At 38.2% G+C, this 14654-nt stretch overlaps 1 protein-coding gene across 3 annotated transcripts in view; it reads left to right on the plus strand.

Moving 5' to 3' along the window:
• Positions 1-14654, plus strand: part of ANKS1B (ankyrin repeat and sterile alpha motif domain containing 1B) — a 1021409-nt gene that overhangs the window by 265969 nt on the left and 740786 nt on the right. The gene's annotated exons all lie outside the window — the stretch shown is intronic.

The raw sequence follows: 14654 nt of genomic DNA on the forward strand, positions 1-14654 counted from the left end.
TGGGCGCTGATTATCAACTGCTCAATGCCAGAGACAGTCGGGGCCCTGGAGCCAGACCATGCCCTGCCTAGAGCGTGGAGCCATAGCAGGCGCAGATGAACCGGGCACCGGTAGATGTCGGGGCGCCCAGGTGTAGATGCTCACTCAGGAGGGACCTCCGCTTTAGCCTGATGACTAGCTCACTACAGCCTCTGCCCTTGGATTCCGTAACCTCGACTGCCAATCGTAATCCCACTGCTCTTCTTCCGAAACCGAAACCTACGCATCTACCTCCGCCTAAACCACCCGCGGGACCCCTTTTATCCTCTTCTGCCCATTGTGACCTGACCCCACCACACACCCCTTTGTCACTGTCACCCCATAGCCCCTCCCTCGGGGCAAGGGCACTGTCCTCTCCACCCTACTCCTCACCCCTCACCCTCCACCCCCCAGCTCAGCAGACCACTTCGTTGCCCCAGGGAAACATCTAAGGATCTTAATGCATTCTGGAAAATTGCTTTCGAAATTGGTTTGCAAACTTTCTGTTAGGTGTATGAAAGTTTAAATTATACATTCCCTACATACTCTTTTATCCAGCACTTCTAATTGTAGACATGGACCTTAAAGACAGAATTGGACAAGTTGGTAAACTGGTTAGTACAGGATGTTTATCAATGTTTATTGTAGCATAAAAGATCATAAACAAGATTAATATCTTACAATAGGGGACCGGTTAAATAAATTATGGAGCATTCAGTAGAAATGCTTATGTATTTATCCCTATTTGTTGACATGAAAAGATATCATTGACCTTTTTTTTTCTTAAAGAAAAAGAGCAAAACAAACATTTCAAACTAGTAATGTAACTGTGATTCAATTTATGTAAGATCGTGTGTGTGTGTGTGTGTGTGTGTGTGTGTGTGTTTGGGTATGGAATTATGTTCAGTGAATTGCTTAAAGTGCTTATCTCTGAACTGTATAATTTTATTTTCTTCTTTTTACTTTCTGTTTTTATTAGGAAAATTATTTCTGTTACCAGGGAAAATAAAGCTGTTTTTATTAGCAATATTTTTTTCCTTTTTTTATACAGCCACAATAAATTTTTTGTTTTGACTCACCCTCAAATTGCTCTGGCTATAGAGTGGAAAGAACCTTAAACGTCACATTTATGCTCTGTTCTTTACCTATAAGATTGTATTGGGGAGGAAAAAGCTATGAGGAGTTTTCCCAGCTATTATAAATATTATCAATTTAATAAGATTATAATATCATTATGGACATGACAATATTATGGTAACACATGCAAATATGCACACATACATATGCATCTATTATTATTGAGTCTCTAGTTCTATAGGTCAATGCAAACATAATTTCCTCCCTTCATATTGAAATGTCTGGTTATTTCTGATAATTTGAGGATTTTTCTTTTATTTATTGAGATGCCTATTCACATATCAGTAGCACTTCTTACAGCCTTTCCAGAGTCCCTATATCTTAATTTCCACTTCAAGTCTATGTTACTTATTCTTGCAATTGGCAAAATCAACAAGCCTAACATTCATCCAGTAAACTAACATTTAAAAAATATCCAAATGATTCTGGTATTTTTTTTTTGAAAAGAATAACTGGATAGGTGGCATTGAACACAATTTGGTTTAGGTGCTTTTAAAAAATTTGCAGATGCCAACTTTTATGAAAGTACTTTTATACCATGCAACATATGACAAGCTACTGTCTTAGGGTTACATTAGAGCACTGATCTCCAAGGAAACCAGAAACTATCTTACTTGTAGAGCCTATAGACTTTCAGATTTTCCAAACCAGTCAGTAGATCAACAACAGTAGAACCTCTTTTATTTGGCCTGATAACCATTGTGTGTAGCCTTCTGGGAAATATGTCTCTATTCTCATGAATTTGATGAGGTTTATCTGAAATTCCTCTAGCTTTATAGAAAACTACCTTATTAGCATTTGCCATAATACTTGGGAAATTCAGATGACTAAATGAAAATCTACCTAAACCTGAGATTAAGAAATTCCTTTTATGTAAATGCAGTAGTTTTCCATATGCTTGCTCTTAAGCAGATTTCCATATAATTAGTCATTAGATATTCTTAAAATAAATTTATGCTTTCCCTCCTTTATATTAGAATTTGTGTCATCGGATTAATCATTTAGCTTTCCTGGGCCTTATTTTTCTCATCCTTGAAATCGAAATGATCCCTTAGATATCTTTCAATTCCAGAATAATTATGATATCGTGATAGGACTTTAGCTTTTTGCCCCCTGTAATAAAATTACTACATACTTTGGACATACTCCAAACAATAATAATGAATCAAAGTATCATTCAAATAATAACAGTTCTGGGAATTATGTAATTCAATATATAATCTTATTCTGTTGCTGAATTTTTCCTTCCTGAGACTTTTAAAAGAACCAATATTTGAAATCTGGAAACGACAAAATGTTAAGTTTAGTAAGATGAACAATCAGTGGGGGCAGTGTTTAAAACTATGTGATTGAAGAATATGGTTTAACAGTTTAAACATAATTCAGTTAACAATGAAGATGGTTATGGTACACAGATTAATTTCCCCAAAATATATTCACATTCTAGTCATTGTGACCTATGAATATATTCCCTTATGTGGCAAGGGGACTTTGCAGATGTGATTAAATTAAGGATCTTGAGTTGGGGGTGTCATCTAGATTGTACAGTGGGCCCAGTTTAATCAGAATGGTTTTTGTAAGAGAAAGGCAGCAGGGTCAGAGTCAGAGAAGGTGTATGTGATGGTGGAAGCAGAGATCAGAGTGATGAAGCCATGAACCAAGGAGTGCAGGTGGCCTCTAGAAGCTGGGAAAAGCAGGAAATGGATTCTCCCCTGGAGCCCCCAGAAGGAAACAGCCCTGCTAACACCTTGACTTTAGCCCATGAGAATCATTTTGGACTTTTGACCTTGAGACCTGTCAGAGAATACATTTGTGTTGTTATAAGTGACTAAGTTTGTGGTAATTTGTAATGGCAGCCCTAGGAAGCTATTACAGATTTAGGTGCCTGGAAGTGGGGTGCTGCTGTAACAAATACATAAAAATATAGAAATGGCTTTGAAATTGGGCATTGAGTAAAAGCTGGAAGAATTTTGAGGAGCATGATAGAAAATGTTTAGATTCCTTGAACAAAAATATGGATGTTAAAGGTTCTGCTGGTGAGGGCTCAGAAAGAAGTGGTATGATAGAGAAAACCTATATTGTCTTAAGGAATACCTAAAGTGTCATAAACAGAATGTTCGTATAAACATGGATGTTAAAGTTACTACTGGAGAGAGGTAAGAAGAAAGTTAGGAGAATAATAGAGAAAACTTGTATTATCTTAGAGAATACCTAAATCATTATAGAATGTTGGTAAACATATGAATGTTAAAGGTGCTTCTGGTAAGGACTCAGAAGTAAATGAGAAACAAGTTACTGAAAAATGGAGGAAAGGAAATACTTGTTACATAGTAGCAGATAGTCTAGCAGAATTGTGTTCTACAGTTATGTAGGAAACAGAATAATAAGTGATGAACTTGGATATTTTGCTGAGTAGATTTCTAAATGAAATGTTGACTGTGCCTGATTTCTTCTTGCTGCCTATAGAGAAATGTGAGAGGAAAGAGAGAAATTGAGGGAAGAACCTTTTAAACTAAAAGAAATCAGGACTTGATGATTGGGACATTCTTAACCTATTCAGATTGCAAAAGATTCTAAAATTTGTAGATTCACTGTCAAGAAGTGTGTTGTGCAGAAAAAGCCAAAGGCATGGCTAGATAATATTTTTCTAGTGCCCCAGTAGGATCAAAAATTAGATTATTCAGACTCAGAGAGAGCTTGTTGAAGAGACTAGGTATGTGATTCATAAACCTTCTTTGCCATCTCAGCGTCATTCAGAGTTGGGATTATCCAGGAAAAGCTTCCAAGCAACTTGGTGGCCCGCTAATTACTGACAGTGTGTGAGAAGGAGAAATGGAACTCCCAACTACCCCCTCAATGGGCTCCAAGCATCTCTGGGTGTGATCCTTGCCAATATCTTTTTTTCTTTTTCTTCTTCCTGTTCTGCTTCTCAATTTCCCCCCGTGAAGTCCCTGGCAGGCTCCAGCACTTCTTCCTCTGAATTACACCTGAGCTGTGCTTTCCCCCCCTGTCCTTTACCTGAAACCCTTCCTTCCCTCCAGGACAATCCAGCAAGTGGTATATCTAGTCAGCCATCTGGATTCCTCCATCTTTACCTAGGATTTTTAAAAAATGGAAATAGCATGGTATAATAGAACAAGTGAAGTAGATCTAAGTTTTAACATTAGTTTTGCAACTTACTAGGTATGTACCTTTTGTCAGTCCCATAAACTACTTTTTGATCATCTGTAAAAGAGGGCACTTATTTCTACCTTGAAGGGTTGATATGAAACTTAGAGAATGTGTTTAAAGCACATAGAATAATGCCAGGCCCATAGTAGGCTCTCAACAAATGGTAGCTGTCGTTTTTTTTTTTTTGATATCCTTTTAAGTATACACCACTATTCCTTTTTAAGACCTCTAAGAATAAAAACATGTTCTGTAAAGAACCAGCTTTAACAAATATAAGCTGCAGGACCTCAGAAATTAATCACTTTTAATCTTAATTTTTATCATTTGTAAATGAGGATAATAATAGTACTTACATCCTAGCGGCGTAGGGAAGAATAAATGGCATATAATTTTTATATTAAGTACTTATAATGTCAAACAGGCCTGGTGCAGTGGCTCATGCCTGTAATCCTAGCACTCTGGGAGGCCAAGGTGGGAGGATCGCTTGAGTTCAGAAGTTTGAGGCCAGCCTGAGCAACAATGAGACCCTGTCTCTATTAAAAAGAGAAAAAAATTAGCCGGGCATCATGGTGTGCACCTATAGTCCCAGCCACTCAGGAGGCTAAGGCAGGAGGATCGCTTGAGCCCAGGAGATTGAGGTTGCTGTGAGTTACAATGATACCATTGCACACTACCCAGGGCAACAGAGTGAGACTCTGTCTCAAAAAAAAATAGTGTCTAACCTCAATAAATGCTCACTAAATTTTAACTAGCAGCACAAGTAGTAATAGTAGAGTACCTCCTAATAACATTACATCCCAAGTCACCTCCCGTATTTTTTTCCACAGCAAAAGTTGTTCAAATTCTTCCTTATGTATATGTAATGATTAATCATTATAACATAATGATTAATTATAATAAAGAATACAATGCAGTATGATTAGTTTTTAACTTGGTTTAATGAAGCTGCAGTCTTTTAGCCAACAACCTATACTAGCTACCTACCAGCTACCTACACTTACAGGCTCTTAATAAATACTTGCTAAATGAATGGCTTATGGCAGAGGTCTGCAACTTTCTCTGTAAAGGGTCAGATAGTAAATATTTTAGGTTTTGAGTGCCATATGATTTCTGTTGCAATGACTCAGTTCTGCCATTGTAGCACGAAAGCATCCATAGACAATTGCCTACAAATCAATACAGTAGCAGGCCATACACATTTGTAACCTAGGAGCAATGGGCTATGCCATATAGCCTAGATGTGTAGTAGGCTATACTATCTATGTTTGTGTAGGTACACTCTATAATGTTTGCATGATGAAATCACCTAATGACGCATTCCTCAGAACATATCCCTGTCCTTAAGTGATGCATGACTGGATACCCTTTGTGGTATGTGAGAGGGTTAATTCTTCCAAATGTTAATGAGCAGCTAGTTGGTGCAAAACTATTAATTTCGTAGACTTTCAGGCCCAACTCAAATGCTGTTTCCTTCCTAAAGTCTTATTTAATCCTCCCCACCTGAATGAATCTTCTTTCTCTTAACATTCAAAGAATTTATTTTTGGACATGTGGCTTTCTACCTTTTATTATAGCTGTTTATATGCATGTTTTATCTCTTCTTTGAGGTCATGAGCCATCTGTGTCTGACGAATGTGTGTGACAGGGCAGACTCTGCTATGTGCATTGCATGCAGTAGGCGCTCAGACTATGCTTGTTGAATTCTGGTTTTCTTCAGTGTCATTGTAGGGAGATAAGCTGAAACAGCATAAAAGGCACTTTTGATTTTTGGTAAATCTGGGTCTTTGGCAATCTGGGTTCTAATTCTGACTTTATCATTTACTAGCAAAATACTCAGTCTCTCTGAATCAATCTCAGTCTCCCCATCTGAAAAATGAGGATAATTCCAACACTACATTATTTTGTGAGGATTAAATGAGTTGACAAATGTCAAGTGCCTAACAGAAAACCTAGCACATAATAAACATTAGCCTTTATTATATCTAAAGGATATATTCAACTTTTTGTTTTACTCACTATCACATAAATGTTCTAAAAATGACTAATTAATAAGCCATTAATATGTAAATGTTAAAAGGCAAATAACATCTCAGTTGAGTGTGTATTAATGAAATGTTATGTTATTTTCTGCATCTGTCCATAAATATTTTATCTATTATATTTTTGCAGTCACCATAGCAGCAAAAATGAGGCTGTATTTAATTTGAATTAACTCCAAGGAGTCCTATTTCTTGTTTTGATTCTGTGGCCAAACTGAGATTTTGTTCTATTTATCAGGCTATAGCATTCTGAAAACAGGTAAAATTAACAGGGATTATAAGGGAACTTGTTGCAGAAAAGATAAAGTGGTGTCTGTTACTTTATTACACCCTATTAATGACCAGTACATATTTTATACTGGGAGGGAGAAAGAATCATAAAAATGAAAAATATAACCAGCTTTGTTCTTTCCTTTATTTCTGGCATGTTTACAAGCCTAGGGATGATAATGCACTGTGACCCTTCGGTGCAACTCTGCAATCCAGAGGTGCTCAGGCCCTGTTATCTTCCCTTCGGTCCCATATGCCTCTTGCCCTGTTATCCTGCTCCTTACCAAGCCCCAGCTTCCAAGGATGTTTTCTCATTCATCCTAGTGTGTGTCAATCAGCCTCTGCAGCCTCTTCATAGCTAGAAGCTTAATCTACTAGAAAAGTGGGTAAAAAATTGCTTCTTGCCGAGTGTGAGGTGAGGGATTGGGGGTGGCCATGAAGGGGGTAGAATACAGTTTTAAGGAGAGAACAGGTAAAGATAGAGAGGCAAGAACAGGTAGGCAACAGTGAGAAGAACGGGTAGGATAGATGGAGAGGGAAAAAAGAAAAGGAAAAGAAAGAATGTGAGCTGCATTTGTAATCCTTGGCTGCAAGGGATATATTGATTTTTCAAACATGTAATGATGATGGGAATACAAGGAGGGAACTCGAGCAATTTGTCATTGTCACCTGAATGTGGAGAAGAAATTACAAAATGTTATAACCTTGGATGTACCATTTTTCATTGCAACAGGAGGGCAGCTGACCACCTAAAATACATTGAAAAAGTATTATTTTGGGGTCTGGTTGTTATATGATAATTAAGTTTTTAATTTAGTCTTGAATTGTTTTATACTTTAGCAATTTATATTTAACCCAGGAACCAAAATATATGTATTTTAGTTCTTAATATAACCTGTTTTTGTCAGGTTAGAGCATTTCATTTTGATACAGAGCTAAACAGATTATCATATAGTCAATATAAATATAATATACCTTATAGAAAGAATATAGATATCCTTTAATTGATGATCAGAAATGCCCTAATTTTAGCCATTCCTCTGTGGGCTCTCTGAATAAGAAGCTGCCTGACACGTAGCAGAGCAGAGCATAGAACCAAGTGTCCACTTCCCACAGGGAGACTTTCTGTACTAATCCCATCATGCCTCAGCCCCTGCTAGAAGCCAGTTCTCTCAGGTCATGTGCTGGCATCACCCTTCTATTGCTCTCATCGGACTCACTTCCCATTCCTTTTCTTATTCCTGCTGTCCGTGATAAGCAAAACCTCTATATTCTCATCTCTCCTGTGAACATTCTCTTCACTTCTTGGCTTTCCCCAGCAGTATTTATTTTTACTTGCATACATTAATTTACATTAGATGCATTGTTACCATGAAACTGGTGAAATCAGAAACCAGAAGGCTTTGCTTTTGTGTTTGTTTGTGAAGACTGTTGGGAGTCTGAGGCGGGACGGTAGCTTGAGCCCAGGAGTTCAAGATTGCAGTGAGCTGTGAATGATTAAGCCACTACACTCCAGCCTGGGCAACAGAGTGAGACCCTGTCTCTAAAAAAAAAAAAAAAAAAAAATGCCCTAAAACTAAAACTTTCACCATGGACAGCTACTATTAGTATTAGTACTATTAGACTTGTTTTATTCAGTTGTCATTCCTTCAGTATGTATTTATTGTTTTCTTGCTAATGTATCAGATACTCTTTTAAGTAGGAGCATATACAATGGTGAAAATTTTGCATTTAGTAGGGGAGACAAACAATAGCAAGTGAAGAAATTAGCAAGAAGTCTTGATCATAATAAATGCCATGTACAGAAGTTTTTAAAGGTGATGGAAATGAGTGATGAGGTCAAGAAATAGTTGGCAGAGTAGATGGCGTAGTCAGAGGAGACCTCCTGGGGTGGGGAAGGTGATGTCTGAGTTGATACCTGATGACAGGAAGGGGCCAGCCATGTGCAGATTTTTGTATTAGGCAGATTAAAGCACAAATGAAGTCAGAGAAGCTGCCCTATAATGACTTGGGGGAAGTGTCAAAGGTTGAAGTCAAGGAAGTAGTTAGGGGCCAAATTTTATTAGGCTTTGTGGATCTGGGTAAAGAATTTTGACTTATTCTAATTCAAATGAGAAGTCATTGGAGGATTTTAAGCAAGGGTTGATATGACTTAATTTATATTTAAGAAAATCACTCCATACATGCTTACCTAATTATATTAAGAATGTATCTGTGTTAATATATATTTGTAATGACGAACCACTCAAGCAGAGTGTCAGGAAGGTTTGGTTAGCTACAGGGCTTGATTCAGAGAAATCTCAGTACTTTGGAAGAAATTGATATTTTGTTCCCTGGTTGTAAGGATTCTAAAAAGTAAATGTCCATTTTTTTTTTTTTTTTTTTTTTTAACGATTGAAAGTATATGCTCATTCAAAATAGTGGAAAAATGAAGAAAAGTATAAGGAAAAAAAGAACAGTCATACTATCCAAACAAGAAAATGTTGATTAACTTGTTCTTGATTTTTTCCTATGCAAGAGTGTATATGTGTGTGTGTATCTATCTATCTACCCACCTATGTAGTTGTCATTATGCTGTGTATACGCTTTGGAATTATTTTCTTATTTATTTAACAAACATTTTTATTAAGTTTAACATTTTCCATATCTTCCCATAGTTTTTACAAACATTATTTTATGAGACAATATATCACTAAGGGATGGAAACATTGCTCAAAAAGCAATTTTCAAGGTGGAGTGCAAGTATAGATAAGAGTTCTCTCCTTTCATTGAAGATCCTTGAGAGTCCTTGGGTTTCATTTTACAGTAGACTGACGAAGTAGCCTTAAACTAAAGCAACATTTTTTTTTTTTGCCTGAGAAAGAATTAATTCAGAGAATCAAAAGGAATTATTTTCACTCTCTTTGAATTATGAAAAGTCTGGAAATATTACAGCTGATTCGAGATGGGAAGTTAATAACGAGAAACAAATGAAATATTACTGAAAACCATAAAGAGGGTCCCTGCGGGACAAGTTTCAGTATAAACATACACAGTAGAGAGATCCACTTGGAGAGATCTCATAAATATGCTACATGTGAAAGAAAAATCAATTTTCAAAAGAATTGTTGGAGCATCTGTACAGGAATAGTTATCTATGAGTATAAAGAAAGTGGAAATCCTCTACTGAGAATGCCTTTTTTAAACTCAAAAATAGAGAATTAATTTGAAGATTAGCTTCACTGAGGTGAAAGTGGCTAATTTTACTTAGGAAAGCTAGGCGGTGATGCTACAGAGAGGTTCCTTTCAGTTTAAGGATGCCATGCTGTGCCACAGACACTTGCCAGAGGACACATCCTAAGGGCATTTGTGTTGGCTCTGGGCTGTCACTAGAGAGGTCTTATTAACCCATCCCTTGAACACCTTTCTGCTTTCCTTTCTTTTGTACCTCCTTCATTGGGCGAGCTGGATCCTGGGGTATCTCTTTCTCCTATCTGCTTTACTACCCATAGCCGCTTAATCAAGATGGCTAGAGAAGTAGAAAGTAGACAGCCTTTACTTATGCAAAACAGAGAATAATGCTTTAACTTTTCAGATGGAACACAGTTGGTTTTAAACATATTAGAGATTTATTGATGAATTCAAGGATGTACTCACAAACCATAGAAATATGTAAATGAAAGAGAAAACAGTTTACAGTTGATTTTATCCTATACATAAGGTTAAATCAGCATATTGAAATGAGGTAATGTAGGCAAAGAGCTTTGCATAGTGTTTGGCATATAGTAAAGACTTGGACATTTCAACTATGGACCTGGACTTTCAAGATTCAAATCTAATCTATGTTTGTATCTTACTGGCTGTTTGGCCTTTGGCGAGTTCCTTAAACTCTGTGCCTCAGTTTCAATAACTGTAAAGTGGGGTTATATAATAGTAGTACTATCTCATGGAGTTTTTATGAAAATTAAATGAGTGAATATATAGGAAGTGCTTAGAACTATGCCTGGTCTACAATAAGCATTAGATGTGTTAGCCGTTATTTTGCAGTGATGGTTGTTATTAAAGAAGTTGTAGATCACTTTTGTGTCACAATATGAAATAAAAGGAAAGCTATGTCAAATAAAAATATATAAGAAATCTTTTACCTTCATTTGGGTGAGGGTTACTCTTATTTGGGATATCAATTTTGCTCAATCAGCTCTATATCTCTGTTTTCTTTGAACCCATACATTTCATGACTTTATTTTGGGCTAAAGAAAAGTTGTTGTAGGACTGCAGATTACATTTCCCAAAATACAGCTATTACATACCATGGCCATCTTTTTAACTGATAAATTTGCTCTGATCATTTTCTTTAAGTGAATATTGTGAATACTAAATATACAGTATATTCTTGCCACTGAAATACATTGGTTTAGATATTCAGAATATTTAAATGAGAACTTGTCAAGTGTGAAAAATTAAGTTACTGACGATAGGAATAGTAGAATAGTTAAGTTATGAAATGAATTTCTTGTATAGTTCCACAGACTGATACTTTACTAATCCTGCTTTAAATAATAAATTCCTAGGACATACATTAGGCATGACATGTTACTTTCCTAATCATAGAAATCTTCTGAATTCATTTCTCATGTATTACCTCATTAAGGATTCTGCCTCTATGATTCCCATAAAAGCTCTATTATTTTTTTAAAATCTAACACTGGGAATTAAAAATAATTTCATGGGAGCTGCTACAACACAGTACGTCTGAGATTTTATACGAGATGGAGATGTCGATGTCGTGACCCTAGTCTCAGGGGAGCCGGGCTGAAACACCCGGGGCCCTGTCTCATTTATCACAGAGGCCTCAGGTTATTTGCTGACAGATGCAATGTTTTAATTTTATAGACAAGAAGACACTTAGAGAAATTTTGGCAGGGCGATAGATAAGCTCTGGATATGCTCAAAATATATATCATGTGTGCTATTTGAAAAATATATTTTAGCCTGGATAGGGAAACTTTGAATTATGAAGTGATGATTAGGTTAAATGCCTCATATACAGAGATTGAGTCAGGGAAGAAAGAACCAGGAGACGTGGGTTCCACAGGCTCTAGCTGTCCAGGGTGTCTGACTTGGACAGCTATTTAACTAATTTAATATTTAACTGTGGCTCTTTTTTAAAATCTGTAAAATACGGGTATTATGCCAGATCAACCTTGCCTAAATGGTGTCATGATTTACTAGTTCTGATTTCTAGGCTGTTTTCGGGAATTACTGACATAAAGCGTTCACGGTTAAATCTGTTTATGAAATTGAAGACATTTCTTTCCTGCTGGACTTCGTGGACTTGATGTTCATGGTCTGCATCTCCAAAAGTGAAAGGAGAGCAGGGAGAATTTCCTAAACGTATGTGATTACAGAACCTTTTTAAGAGTGACACTATTTTTGGAATACTCTTGGGGAATTTTTGAGCTAGATTAGCTCAAAGATACCTCCTAACTCTGATTCTATTACTTTACTAACATATGTTTTGTTAAGGTGTGGGGGAAAAAAGGCATATTTGAATGTATTTAACTTCCTCAAAAAGAGTTTTACAATAATAAAAATTTCTGTTTTCTTTCATTGTTGTAAACTTCTACCCAGTTAGCATCTCTGATATAAAAAGGATTGAATACTGTAAATTAACTTTTCAAATTAAGATTATTGGGACTCAGAAAATGAGTATGGCACTTTGGCATGCTGAATACTCTGAACTGAAAGAAAGGGACTCAGAAGCAAAATCTTTCTGACCTTATCCTGCCCTTCTTTTTCCTACTCCCCTTTCTTCCCCAAGGCAGGCCATAGATATGTGCCTGACTGACTGGTAGGCTGTGGGGCTGGCTGCTGATCTCCCCCTAAAACTTGTGCACATCTCGTGAGCTTATGTCTTTAGCTTTGAGCCTCTAGATTCAGGGGTCTGGGAAGGTGTCTGTGGTGAAGCCTGGGGACATGTGTGTTTCTGCACCACCTGGGCTGCCAGCCATAGGGCAGGGCCAAGCTCAGTATGGCCTCATCCTCCCTGGCCTAGCTCTGCCTCCTGGCTATCCTGGGAGGAGCTGAATCCTCCAGGCATTGTCTTCACAGCTGTCTGTTTCCTGTCCTCTGCCCTCTGTCCAGGGCTCTGCGGCTGGCATGCCAGCCCAGGACCCAGATGGGCTCTGCCCGTTGTAGCTGTCTTGGGTGCTGCATGAGTGCTCAGGACTGAAGATGATGAGGGCAACCCACTGGGGAGGGTACCTGTGTCCAGTGTCTCAGGGGCTGTGGTTAGGACAAAGCGGGCTGATGCAATGTTAGCTTGGTTTTGTTTTTGGAAAAGAAAAAAATAAGATGATAACTAGCCTATTTTCCATGAGCAATTCAAACATAATTGTTAAGAATGAGTAAAATTAGGTGCATGTGAATGAGATAAATGTTTATAAATGAATTCGTCATAGTTTCAAAAATCTTTTTGGTAACTTGAAACCTTATAATGAAATTAAATAATAGATACTCATTAAATGTCTGAGTTATTTCTAAGAGAGTTAAAATACTAAAACATTAATTACTAAGCATGAGTTTAAGTGTACATATTTTGGTCTCTTTTTATAAGGTATAGAGAAGCTAAATATATTTGGGTCTATTAATAAACATGAAAAATTGAGCAAACACGTGTTTCTAGAAATTATCCAAAGAAAAATGCTAATATAAGACAGTTCACAATGCATGCTAATTTTCACTAGAAATTAAAGTTACCAAAAATTAAAAATTTTAATTAATATATGTAATTAAAATACCAGAAATTATAAAGGAAACAACTTTGTATCTGAGGAAAATATGATGTAATGAAATGCTTAATAATGAAAAAAGGGTTCAAGATGGCTGACTAGAGGCATTGGTTGCCAGCTCTTCTCAGAAAGAAGAACCGAAATTATGAATAGATAATCATAAATAACTCAAATAGAATATCAAGGACAGAATACTAGAACCCAATGGAGAACTCATGGGAAAAAACTAAACCACAGAAAAAAAGGAAGTGAGAGGCCCACTTGGCCAGCAGAGAGAGGCTAGAAGCCCAGAAGGACTTGGTGTTACGTGGAAAGGGTAAGTGGGGGTGTTAGGGCTCCCCCATCCCTGTAGCAGATTGCCAGTATCTGAACTGTGGGAGAGCCCCTCTTTCCTTGGAACGCTGACACTAGCGTGGGCAGTGATTTGGAGACTTCTTGAGGGTATTACACCAGACTGTGAACTCACACACCCTCCTCCTACACTCCAGGGCAGGGCACCATTGCGAGGGTGCAGCCATCAAGGAACTATATCCTACCCTAGGAACCTCAGCCCTTGTTATCGCCACATCCCGGGAGCTGCCACTCCCGGTACCTGCTCAGAGGGCTGCAGCAGCACAGTGCTAACTGGACCCAAAGGAGCTGCAGGGTTCCCAGTAATCTAGCCCTTAGGGACCGCCACTTCTATGGGAAGGAAATCAAGGGGGCAGCCCCCAGGACAAAGGAAACCAGAGCTTTCCAGTGCTCCAGAGCTTCCTACCTGGGGCTGTGCGGGGTGGCACTGCTTGCAGCAGGGACATAAACTCTGTGCTTGGCTCTGCAAGTGAGGAGTGAAATCCCATTCCACTGGCTGAGTGTTCTCTGTGCTTGAGCCCAAGTGTAGAGAGGGGACTTCTTCCCCTCTGCCCACCACTGCAGACATAGGCACTACTGCCGCCATGGGAAGTTGGCACAGGTGAGCTGAAGGGCAGCCTATCTGGAGCTTTGAAAGGCAACTGCGACCCCCTGGCATCACAGCCTCTGTGCCCGGGCTTGCTGAAGGACAGGTCCCATGCCCCTCTCTGCGCGGAGCTGCAGTGTTGCTCCTGCAGGGAGCTGGAGAGCCGTGTGTTTTGGGTGAGGGGGAATGGGAGGAATTGTGGGGGGAGGGGGGCAGAGACTGCATTGCTTTGTGCCATCCACTACGAGATGGCACAGAGGTTTACTGTTGAACAGGGGACCGGTGTGTCCTACAGCCCTTGACTACTTTACA

This window comes from Propithecus coquereli, unplaced genomic scaffold (genome assembly GCF_000956105.1).
Source record: "Propithecus coquereli isolate 6110/MARCELLA unplaced genomic scaffold, Pcoq_1.0 Scaffold85, whole genome shotgun sequence".
NCBI classification, from domain to species: domain Eukaryota; kingdom Metazoa; phylum Chordata; class Mammalia; order Primates; family Indriidae; genus Propithecus; species Propithecus coquereli.